The sequence below is a fragment of the Panthera uncia genome (assembly GCF_023721935.1).
Source record: "Panthera uncia isolate 11264 chromosome E2 unlocalized genomic scaffold, Puncia_PCG_1.0 HiC_scaffold_19, whole genome shotgun sequence".
NCBI lineage: Eukaryota > Metazoa > Chordata > Mammalia > Carnivora > Felidae > Panthera > Panthera uncia.
The window spans coordinates 6,132,497-6,145,399 of record NW_026057588.1 but is presented as its reverse complement, the minus strand read 5'-3'; positions in this window follow the sequence as shown (position 1 = coordinate 6,145,399).

The following is a 12,903-nucleotide window of genomic DNA, read 5'->3' as shown; positions in this document are numbered from 1 at the left end:
CTGGACTAATTCAGTAAAGTCTGTTTTCACTGTAGAATGTGGTCACTGAAATCCTTGCTTGGCTATCAGATTAGTCAGGGATTTCCTTAGCTGCCTTGGAAGTCTTCCCCTTTTGCCAAGAATAATTTGTGTGTTGAGGCATCACTTCAATGCTGAGGCAGGTGACAGTTTGGCCATGCTTCCATCAATTATTTCAAAGAAAAAAAAATCACAAAGCGCTGAGACAATATAGACATTTATGCATTATTGTATTTATTTGATTGCCTTCTAAGCGAAGCTGAAAGCCTCCACATGACTACGACGTCATGTAAATCTTTTTATCATCAGTATCTTGGGTACGTGTCTGTCACGTTCTAGACAGCCCTATATCTTTGCTTGAGTCAGTGAATAACCAGATTCTTTGAAGAAAAGAGAAAGTGTTGTGAATGCATCGTTAGTAACTTGGGATTTTTTCCGCACCATTTAAGAGCAGAATCTTAGTGCTTGGGGATCTCGATGCAACAGTATCAGGGGGCTGAGGGTGGGATAAGATGCCGCCAAAAAGGTGGTGGTTTGCTGCATCCAGAGGTGAGACTTGAACAAAACACTGTAAAATGTAAGGACAGAATTGGTGAAGTAAAAAAATGTGAAGGTGCTTACTAGAAGCAAGATGGTTTGAGTGGCTCTCCCCTCTGGAGAGAATCTATGGGCGTTTTTGAGGGTGTGAATGTGCCTCACTCTCCGGTGGTGTCTATGAAGGAAAAGTACCATGTAAACACTGGCCCCAATCATGGCTCCCATGAAGATAACATCTGGGAAAGTCATTAGAATTGTGTATTTTGTAGCACCAGGTGTTTCAGGAGTTTTAGAAGAGCACAGTCCATAATCCTGTATGTTGGTAGAATTGTGAACAGGCTGAATAGATTCTAAATTTATGGGAATAAAGATGTTTACCAGCAGGTTGGAGATCCAACATAAAAAGCAAGAAGACCTGATGTTTTTCCAAGCTCTTTCTTTGAGGCCCATCCACCTGCCGGCTCTGGGGCTGATTGTGACTGCCTGAAAACTGCTCAGGAGGGAAGTGGTGCAGAGAGAAAGGCCTCGGGCCATTCTATGGATATAATAGACAAATTTACACCCGATGGTGCCCAGCACACGTGTTACTCCCCAGGTGAGTATCATCTGGGGGATCCCCTTGGAGACAAGAACCAAGAAGTTGGCCACAGCCATGTTGGTGAGAATCAAGTGTATGGGCCTCAGGGCATGGTCAGTACATGACGTGGAAGCATAGGATGAGAGAAGAAAGGTATTCCCCAGGACCCCAATCCCAGTCTGGACAAAGAAAAGTAGCATCAGGATCAAGTCGCCAAACATCATTCTCTTGGGATCATGGGAAGAAGCGGTTCAGCAAAGAGCCTGAAGGTCACAAAGTTAGAACTCAGTGTGACAGCATCGGTCACAGATTTGTTCCAATATTTCCAGCTCTGAAAGGGACTCTTGGGTCCTGGACAACTACCCTTTCTGAGGATGGAAATAACGTTTCTGGGAAGGGCACTCCACACCAGTGAGCTCAAAACTGCCCCTCAGAGTAGCCATCCTGGCATGTTTCTGCTTATGTTCATATAGCCATTCAAGATGGTTCATTATTTAGTCTATTCCCAAATCCTTGAGTATACGTGCTCAGGACATAACCTCCACTCCCAGTGAGTGGATTCTAAAGATTAAATGAAGAACAACATGCTAGGTTAGGTAGGAAAAGTATAAAATTGCTATGAGCTAGAGAGTAGTTCTATCAGAAATTAAAACATACTTCAAAGTCTCTGTAATTAAGAGTGTCATACTTGCACACAGACAAACAGAACAGTGGAGCAGATGAGAGCAGAAAGATAACTAAGATAAATAAGTGTTAAAATGAAACACTCCATATAAATATTAGGAGATGTAAAGTCTGGGAAATACTTTCTAATGGACTCAAAATCAGAAGGTAATAAAATATCAATGAAGTCAACTACACCAAAGATTAAAAGAAAGAGGTCTTCCTGGCCAAAACACTAACAGTCAACTAGAAAAGAAAGAGCAGTTTCTGCTTCTGGTAATAGCTGAGCAACTCTCACTGAACCAGCTTCTTTGCAAACAATCGCCATAGACTCCAGACAAAATATTTTTTTTTAATGACTAACTAAAGAGTTAGTTCACTAAAGAGGGAACAACAACAAGCAGATCCTGGAAGGGGTTGACACTTGGAAGAATTATGGGTTTTCCTTTTTTTTTTTTTTTTTAATGTCTATTTATTTTTGAGAGAGAGAGAGCTTGCGGGCACAAAGGAGGGAGGGGCAGAAAGCAGGGGAGAAGGATCCAAAGAAGGCTCTGTGCTGACAGTAGACAGCCTGATGCGGAGCTCGAACTCACAAGCTGTAAGATCATGACCTGAATTGAAGTGAGACGCTCAGCTGACTGAGCCACCCAGGCGCCCCAGGTTTTCCATTTTTTTTAATGACACTGTTTCTGAGGTTCAGGCTGTAGCTGGCAACATGCAAAATGCCTGAAGCCAAACAGATCTCCGTAGTCCTGTTGGTCTAAAGAACCAAAAAACAAAGTTCAGGATGATCACAGAAGCTGCAAAGGAGAAGGAAGTCTGTGAAAAAAGAAAGCCACAAAGGTGGAACTATAGATTTGGATGTAACCTCTATCCAAGGCTCTGGCTGACCCCTGACTATGCACACGTGGACGAGATGGCAAGTGGTCCATCTAAGCCTAAACTATCCAAACTGAGATTTCAAAATATGGTATTTAAACTTAGCCAAATTAAATGTTGGCTGAAAGAAAATAATCTATATTCTTTGGGGAAATGTAACAAAATCCACTCTCTACAGTGTATCAGTAAACAACCCACAATTTCTAAACATACAAAGGAACATGAAAATGTAGCCCATGCTCAAGGAAGAAAAATAAATAAAGTAACCAATAGAGACTAAACCCGAGATGACCCAGATGTTGGAATTGGCAGACAATGATTTTAAAACAGATTTTATAACTGTGATCAGGGTAGTAAAGGGAATTTCTCTTCATTTAGTCCCTTGATCACAGTTACAACAGCAGGGCTTAACATCTCAAGGTGCCAGGGAACAGAATTCAGGGATAAAGAAAAAAAAAAAAGCTGGAAATTTAAGGAAATCCCAGAAGTGGGAGAACTGAAGACGAAACAAACACCCACATCTAAATATGGATACTTCTAAAACCGCCGACTCACACCAAAACCTAACGGGTGCAGGAGAGATCCCAGAAGGCGGAGGGACTTTCTGTGACTTCTAAACTACTCCCATATAAAAGGGTTTTCAAAAATGGTTAAAGTTGAATGATATTGAAAACACTATACTTCTAAGCCTTGGAGTTTGTTAGAGCTATTCTCAGAGGTAAATGTATATCCTAAATGTTGAAAGAGAAAGAAATTAGAGAAAGAAAGAAGATAGAGAAAGAAAATTAAGAGGTATAAAGTTCTAGTTAAAAGATAAGTCAAGGGGGGGGGGGGGGGCAGCACCTGGCTGGCTTCAGTCAGTGGAAAGGGCGACTCTTGATCTTGGGGTTGTGAGTTCAAGCCTCCTGTTGGGTGCCGGGGTTACTTAACAATAAAATCTTTAAAAATAAAATAGCGCCAAGGGGCTCAGTCAGTTAAGCATCTGACTTCGGCTCAGGTCACGCAAATCATGGGTTCAAGCCCCGCGTCGGGCTCTGTGCTGACAGCTCAGAGCCTGGAGCCTGCTTCAGATTCGTGTCTCCCTCTCTCTCTGCCCCTCCCCCTCTTGTGCTCTCTCCCTCTCTCTCTCTCAAATATAAACATTAAAAATACTTTTTAGATTAAAATAATAAAATAAAATAATAAAAATAAATAATAAAGTAAACTAAACTAAACTAAACTAAAATAAAATAAAATAAAATAATGGGGCTCCTGGGTGGCTCAGTCAGTTGAGTGTCCAAGTCTTGATTTTGGCTCAGGTAATGATCTCATGGTTTGTGGGTTCAAGTCCTGAGTCAGGCCCTGCCCTAATGGTGTGGAGCCTGCTTGGGATTCTCTCTCCCTCTCTGTCCCTCTCCTGCTCTCTCTCTCAAAAATAAATAAATAAACATTAAAGAAATAAAAATAAAAAAGTCATGGGGATGTAAAGTACAGCATAGATAAAATAATGAATCGTATTTTAGTGACTCTGTATGGTGACACATGGTAACTAGACTTAGCATGGAGATTGTTTCATAACGTATATAAATGTTGAATCACCATGTGCACCTAAAACTAACATAATACTGTATGTCAATTCTACTTCATAAAAAAAAAAACAAAAACTGAACATAAAATGCCAAACATTTATAAAATTAGTAAAATAAATATCCCCTCACCCGCCAAAAAGAAGAAAGAACTAAAAATGGAACTTTTAAATTTATAAATTTGGGGGCGCCTGGGTGGCTCAGTCGGTTAAGCATCCGACTTCAGCTCAGGTCACGATCTTGCGGTCCGTGAGTTCGAGCCCCGCGTCGGGCTCTGGGCTGACGGCTCAGAGCCTGGAGCCTGCTTCCTGTTCTGTGTCTCCCTCTCTCTCTCTGCCCCTCCCCGTTCATGCTCTGTCTCTCTCTGTCTCAAAAATAAATAAACGTTAAATTTATAAATTTGGCTTCAGATTAAGTGTATCTGGCACGTCTCTTGTCAGTATTGTTTTCTTTTCAAATTATTTGTCATTTTCCCACATTTTCTTCTTTAAGTGAATTATTAGAATAGTTTAAGTTTTGGCTGGAATTTCTCTAAATTCATAGAGAAAAAGGAGAAGAACTAATATCCTTATAATATTGTGAGATACATTTCCTAATTTTTTCTCTTTACTGCTCTGCTTATTTTCAGCTCACGTTTTTTTTTTTTTCTGCACACTTCTTTCAAACTTATTCCATTTACTGCTACTTTTTGCCACATTAATTTCTTATTTCCTATTTTCTATTAATTTCGATTCCTATTTCTTATTTCCTATTTTCTTGCTTTTGTATAAGAAAGCTAATGATCATCATCTCTTATTTCTCTAACTGAACAATCATATTACTGTTCATATTTTTTCCATTAATTCCCTTGGATTGTCCAGCAGTGTTGCTACATTATCAGTAATTGCGATGGCGTTGAATCCTTTGTCCCATTTATACCCGACCCGGCCCTTGCTTCCCACCAACGCATTCTCCAGAGCAGGCTAATACTTTTGGAACCTGGATTGTATCACGTCACTCCCCGGATAAGCTTTCGCTGACATCCCATAGTGCTTAGGATTAAAAGACAAAATCCTTCCCCAAGTCCTACCTTCCCGGCTTCATCTTCCTGCCCCTGTGCACAGCCAGTACGCCCCCCGGGATGCAACTGTCCTTCTCAGGACTTGTGTTTTTAAGCCCGTTCCTATTTTCAAGACAGAGAATGTTCTCTTTGCCTGCAACATCCTCCACAGTCCATAGGCCAGCATTACTCTGAGTAATGCTGCCTCCCCAGCACTCGGCAGGCTACCTGGCCCACAGGACACGTCAGCAAATAGTTTCGAAATGAAGGCAATTGCTTGAGTTTCATTGGCAACTTTCTCAACCACTCCCCCACGTGGCCGTCAATCATTCCTGGCGGCGGCAAAGTTATGCACGGCCCCGGAGGAGGCAAGATTTAGGACTGTGAATTTTTGACACAGGTTTTTATTCTAGTTAAAACACACACACACACACACACACACACACACACACACACACACACAGGGACACAGACTAAGGGCTCAACATAACCCTGGAGGTGAATTTACTACCATGTTTACCAACACACAAGACTTTTTTTTTTTTTTTTTTCAAAAATAGTAAGTAGCAAATACCTCCAAGATTCTGCTTTTTTCCATTCTAAAGTGAATATGGTGTACCGGGGAACATGTATCTCATTCTTAATAAAAAGGTCTTACGACAATATATAATGATGGTATTGTCTGAATATCCTGAGAGGCTCCCCATAGTAAGGAGCAAAGTAGCCCCACCTGGTAAAGAAAGCATCTAGGCCTGAAGAACGGAGGTGAGAGATCTGGGTTACAGTCTAGGACTAGTCAGATCTACCTGCAAATCTGTTTGACTATCAGCCACAGCTCTGCGTTTTGCGACCTAATTATGTCTTCCTTCTAACATTTGTCTTTCAGTCCAGACTGTAACAAGACCCACTGGCTTGTCTGTCCCAGGGAGACGTTTCTATAGAGTAACAGTGCCGGCTCCATAAAGAGCTGTGACACCCACAGACAGTATTGCTGAGTTCCTGTAAAACTCTCTCACGCTGACTCTCGTGGACACGGCCACCCTCCTTTTCTCCAGCAGCGAGGGCACCATCAGGACCAGAAACTGCAGAACGTGCGCGAGAGAATAGCACAGCCAGGTCATGGATCAAATTGGGGCTGGGTGAATTAGTGTTTCCTTCTGGAAAGGTGACACATGGTTCCGATACATCAAATCCCACCAAATCCCAGCCCTGCTCCAGGCTCCAAATGAAACGTGCACTATAACCTATGCTTTGTAAGACCAGGACAATAAGGATAATAAGGAATTAGTGAAAACTCACTGAGTATTGACTCTGTGCCAGCTCTCAGGGTTTTGAATACAGTGATTTCATTTAATGCCCATGTAACCCAATGGGATAAATAGAGTAATTATTCTTCTCATTTGGCAGGTAGCGACAATGAAACCCAGACAGTGCAAACCTTGCCCAAAGTCACACAATTAGTTAGTGGTGGGTGTGGGAGCTGACCCCCGCAAACCAGGTCTTAGGGATCCTGTGTCATCTGCTTTGTTTTGCCATGGACTAAAAGTTTCTGCAGCGGACCCCAAGATGTCCACTGGGTTTCCTTCTTCCCCTGGGTGCCTGTGCTTTGTGAGGTCTTCTTTATGGAAACAAATTTTAAGCTGACAGCAGGAATGAGGAGGGAAAAATTCCATTAATGTAAGTGCCCCAGGGGCAAGCCCTCGTCAGAAATAAACATGAAAGAGAGAAATGCATATCACGGAAAGAAGACATTAGAACAGTGCTACCATTTTCTGTATTTCTAACCCACTTCCCAACAAGTGGCTCACAGTCTGTTCAGACAAACTATGAACAGATACAATTTCTTGATGACCTTCTCTGTATGTTGGGCATTAGGGGGAAGTACAGGGCCTTCATGTAAGTTAACACGGAGTGTTCGGTGTTAAAGAATATTCTTATCCTATTTTACATGGATAGAAAATGAGGCAGAGAGAATTCAACTTTCTCAACGTCACTCAATTCCAGTACATGGCAGACAAGGTCTGATGACCTGAGGTATGTAATGTCTCATTATTCATACATATCTGGGAGAGGATTAATTCACTGGAATACTGGTAAGCATCGTGTCTAGATACCCATGTCCAGCTTTGGTCTCCCAAACACACACACACACACACACACACACACACACACACACACACACACAGAGTCATTCAGACTCATCCGACAAAGTGTCCAAAACCACACAAAAATGGAGTTGGGACGTCAATAGGGAGAGTCACACAGAGATGGGGTGAATTTGATGATGCGGCTGCCAGCTGTGTGTCCATCTTACTGCAAAATACTGGCTCTAGAATCATGCAGAAGGGACCTATGACTACTATTTGCTAGAGATTTCCTGTGTACCAGCAACGCCACCCTCTTTCAGTCACTCTACTTGGTGTGCGGAGTGACCCTGCATTCCTATCCCTGGCTCACAGGTTGGGACGTTGAGACGCACGGTCAGGAGCTCCCAGTCCCTCAGGGAGGGAGGCTGAGTTAGGAATTGAAAAAAAAAAAAAAAAAGCTGCCTCTCGTTCTAAAGGCTGGACTCTTCGTCAGTGTTGCCTTTAAATGGTGCCTTTCAGTGGTGAAGAAAAGCCACACGCTATCACAACCCACATCCATCCATCTCTCCAGCTCCATTCCAAATCCTGAAATCTGTCTGCGGGAGGTCCTGAAGCAGCAGGAGTCTGTGTGTGTAGGCATGGGACCCCACCTAGAGGCTGAACGTTCACCCCGAACTCTTGACATCAAATTTATCAACTGCTCCCAGCCCAGTTCTCAGTGGTTTGAGCCAATGAAACCCCTCGTCTGCAATCTTAAGGGGAAAGCGGAGGGAGAATTGCAACTCTTTCCCCTCAGGCTGGCCTCAGTCTCAGCAATGTCCAGCCCCATCCAGGCTCGTACCCATGACCATCCCTTGCCTGCCTTGGGGTCTCTGTGGTTACGCTGTCCCACCACTCTGTCAGCCAAGAAAGGAATCCAGAGCTGAGGCAAAGTTGCCCCGAGACCCAAGGGGAAAACCGCTGTCCTGTTCAGTTCTGTACCTGCCCTCTCCCCTCAGACATTCCCCCCATACCTTACCTGAGTCTAAGCCGTAATGAGACACTCACCAGGGCTCTTACAGGAACCGGCAGCAGGTCTGTGGCCATCAGTAAATATATGCCAAGTAGAACCAGAGCAGTCATCTGTCTTGAGATTCCCCAAGTTCATTTCCCCCCATGAGCCGCAATTACCCTGTCATCTGCGAGGCACTGACACCTTCTGCAAAGGGACCACGGTGCATCTGCAGAGAAGCTGTAAATGTTAGTCCCAAGACAAGTCAGCATCAGCAGTTCCTGGGGATCATTAAGACATAGACTAATTAACAGCAGGTGCAGCTGCGAGAAAACTTTGCTGAGCCCCCTGCGGTGAACCTTGCGTCTAAGGGAGCGAGGGACAGACAGGGCGTGCTCAGCTCTGTGCTGAGAAAGGTCCTACCAGCGTCTGCAAAGTGAATCGTCATTTCCAAGTCCTGCTCCCACTTAGGGTCACAGTGATGAGATGTGTCGCATACACACTAGACTCTGAGTTCTAATGGTTCACTGTTAAGGGCGTGACCTCTGCTGATAGTCTGAGTCACCCAGACATTGGGAAGGCTGCAACAAGTGCTATCCCCATCCTCCTGTGGGGGCCCTGGCCGTTACTGCCAGTCCTACCCACCTCTCAGGCCGTTCCCAAATTTGTCTTCTCGAGCTGTCCTGCCAAGGCAGCGTGGTCAGCAAGTGACTCTGCTTTCCATTTCTGAAGATGCCTCCACCCTAATCCTGGAATCCCTACTATGAGGAATAATACAATTCACACCGTTCTGCTTCCTTTCTTTCCTTCCACTACCCAGAGCTGACTACAGATCTTTCTCGATGTTTCTTTATATACTTTATGTGTATTTGTTCTTCCATTTTTTGATGTCAGTTTCGATATTTACCTCCCTCCCTAAAATGATGAGATTAAGGTTCTCACATTACCTTTCACCTTCTTTCCCCAATTCTCTCCCAAACTTTTGTTTTACAATTTCTATATTATCATTGTTTTTAGCACTTACATTAGGCTCTGTGACTAAAATTCCCATAATCTACTAAAGGCTTTTATATCTCTGCTTAAAGGGATTTGACGCTTACACTCAGTTCTTTTGCCATTGTTTACCTGTTCATCTCTTATGGGTACAATTCACGTTCCAGTAACTTCTTGAAGAAGTTCATGGGAACTACACTTCATCAGTTCTTGCTTGTTCAGCAATGTTTGACGGCATCTTGGCACTTGGAAGACTTATTGGAGGTGAAGGTGGTCTTAGTGACCCTGAGCCTTCACATTTAGTAACCTATCTACCTCTTCCTTTATTTCGGTTACCTCGAGTAGTTTTCAATAAAGTGGTGTAAAACTGTCTAATTCTCTTATAAGGTTTATCGTGAACAGAGTACTTAAAAAAATTTTTTTTTACATTTATTTATTTTTGAGAGACAGAGCACAAGTAGGGGCAGAAATAGGAGACAGAATCTGAAACAGGATCCAGGCTCTGAGCTGTCAGCACAGAGCCCGACACAAGGCCCGAACTCACAAACTGAGATCATGACCTGAGCCGAAGTCAGACGCTTAACCGACGGAGTCACCCAGGTGTCCCGTGAACAGAGTACTTTTCAAAAATGTTCTGATTATTGCCTAGCACTCAACTGAAGCTGCATATTGATCAAGCATCCAGAGAATCCTCCTGGGTTCTCTTACTATTCTACGTGGTTGCCTGTGGATTCTCCTCCCATGTAGGCAATCATATCATCTGCAAATAATGGCAATTTTTTCCTGTTTCCAATTTTAAGCCCTTTCGTTATTATTGTCATATTGTGCTGATTGAGATCTCCAGGAGTGCTTAGGAGAAAGGTGGCAGCAGATGTGTGTACCCCATTGCCCAACAACCTGGGAACATCTTTGAGGGTCTATCATTAAATGTGATGTTAGCTGTAAAGTTTTGCTAGCCAATACCCATTAAGCTGAGAAGATATATTTACATCTGCTTTGCGGAGAAATTATGTTTTTTCACAAATAACTGTTGACTTTTATCTGTATTTTGAGGGCCAGTGTTCTTGCAATGATATTCTTTTCAAGTATATTTTTATTGACGTAGAAGTTGACATAAGTTAGCCTTTCAAAGTATACAATTCAGTGACGTTTACACCTTCACAATGTTATGCTACCACCATCTCCACCTCGTTCCAAAACATTTTCATCGTTCTAAAACCAAACCAAACCAAATCCAACCCATGACCATTAATCAGTCTCCATGCCCTCTTCTCCCCAGGCCGTGATAGCCAATCCAACAATTTGCTATATTTTTTCCCCAAGTTTTATTTATTTGAGCAATTTCCACATCCAATGTGGGGCTTGAACTCACGACCTCCAGATCAAGACTTGAATGCTCCTCTGACTGGGCCAGCCACGCGCCCCACCGCCAATTTGCTTTATGTCTCTATATACATTTACCTATTCTGCACATTTTATATAAACAGGAATACAACATGTGGTCCTCTTTGTCTGGCTTCTCTCACTTAGCATGTTTTGTTTTTTTTTGTTTTTTTTTGTTTTTTTTTTTTCCCAACGTTTTTTATTTATCTCTGGGACAGAGAGAGACAGAGCATGAACGGGGGAGGGGCAGAGAGAGAGGGAGACACAGAATCGGAAACAGGCTCCAGGCTCCGAGCCATCAGCCCAGAGCCCGACGCGGGGCTCGAACTCACGGACCGCGAGATCGTGACCTGGCTGAAGCCGGACGCTTAACCGACTGCGCCACCCAGGCGCCCCATCACTTAGCATGTTTTTGAGGCTTCTGTGATAACATTTAACAACACTTCACTTGTATAGGCAATCAATATTCCATCACAGATGTATAAGTGTATACGTGTGTGTGTATATATACACACACACACACACACACACACATATATATATACACACACACGTGTATATATACACGTATATATATACACGTATACAAATATATATACACACATATATATACGTGTATATATACATACAGGTAATATATACGTGTATGTATATACATACCACATTTTGTTTGCCCATTCATTCACTGATGGACATCTAGATTATTTCCACCTTTTGGTTATTGTGAATAGTGCTGCTGTGAACATTCATGTACAAGTATTGAAGTACCTGTTTTCAATTTTGTTGAATATATACCTATGAGTGGAATTCTGGGGTCATACATAATTCCATATTTAACTTTTTGGAGGGACCGCCAAATTGTTTTCCACAGCAACTGAACCACTTCACATTCCAGTTATGCTCAAGAATTCCAATTTCTGCAATGTCATTCCTAATGTTAGTAAATACTGGGTATTTTAGGAAATGCTAAGACAGAAAATGTTTCTAGTGCTTAAGGACGTGTTTTCATAATAAATCCAAAGTTTCTGCATGACACAGCACTTGCAATAAATATACATGAACACACACACACACACACAAACCCAAGTCTTTTCTCCCCCTTTGTCTCATGTGTTGCTTGGTTTTTAGTATTTCATGTAACTCTTTTATCACTTTTGCATATTTAAGAAATAAGGCTCTAGAAAAACGGAGGCTTCAAGTAGTGATGATTATCACACTTGGCAGAAACATTACAAAACACAGTAAAAATAAGGAGAGCAAACTTATGCAGTCTAATTCTTTATAATACTTATTAATGAGTCAAATTACATATTACAAGACATTCTGACTCATAAGGAAATAGAACATCCCTATTTACACAAGATTGTGTTACTCAATATTCTATGTCTATGCTGAGAAATAAACCCTAAAAATAATGTTCCTTCATGTAACTCCAAGAAATAATAAAGGTAAATACATAAAGTCCACATTATACAGTATAGTCCAGAACATAACTCCTATAAACCTTTGTCACTATTCAACTTCTCCTTATTCTGATTTTTTAAATGTATTCAAATGGTATCATATTTGCAGAGAAAATATCTAATATCTCTGGAATCCTTTCTAAAACCATTATGTTAATCCCTTATAAAATAATTTTGTTCTATATATAGCTTCCAAGTTTAGCTAATAACCCAAATCTAAAATGCCATCAAACATAGAAAAACCCTGACATTTCATCAAATCTAGCATGCATCACACGTAAGATATGGTCAGATGTGAAGAAATAAATCCAGAAATGCAAAAGTAAAACACAATCTATTACTGATGCTTTTGCCACATTCACTGCTCTGTGGACAGCAAATTCTATTTTTAAGAGCTTATTATGCTCAATGATATCCAATCCTCCACAGAAAGCATTTTTAGTGACTATGATCACAGTATTTCTATAATATATCAGACATGATTCCTTATGGGTTTTATAACTTCACTGAACCTGGAAATTGTTTCCTCGTCTGAGAATAGGATTTCTCTGCTATGGGAGTTAGGGGGCAATTAAAAAGCTCTGAATTGTATCCTGTTTGAGGAAAGCATCAGCATCCTAGAAAGTCTGATTGGAAAGCAAGGGCTTTGGGTGAATGCACTAACCTCTGCCTCTATACTTGCCAGCCTGCTGTTTCCTACAGGTCCAG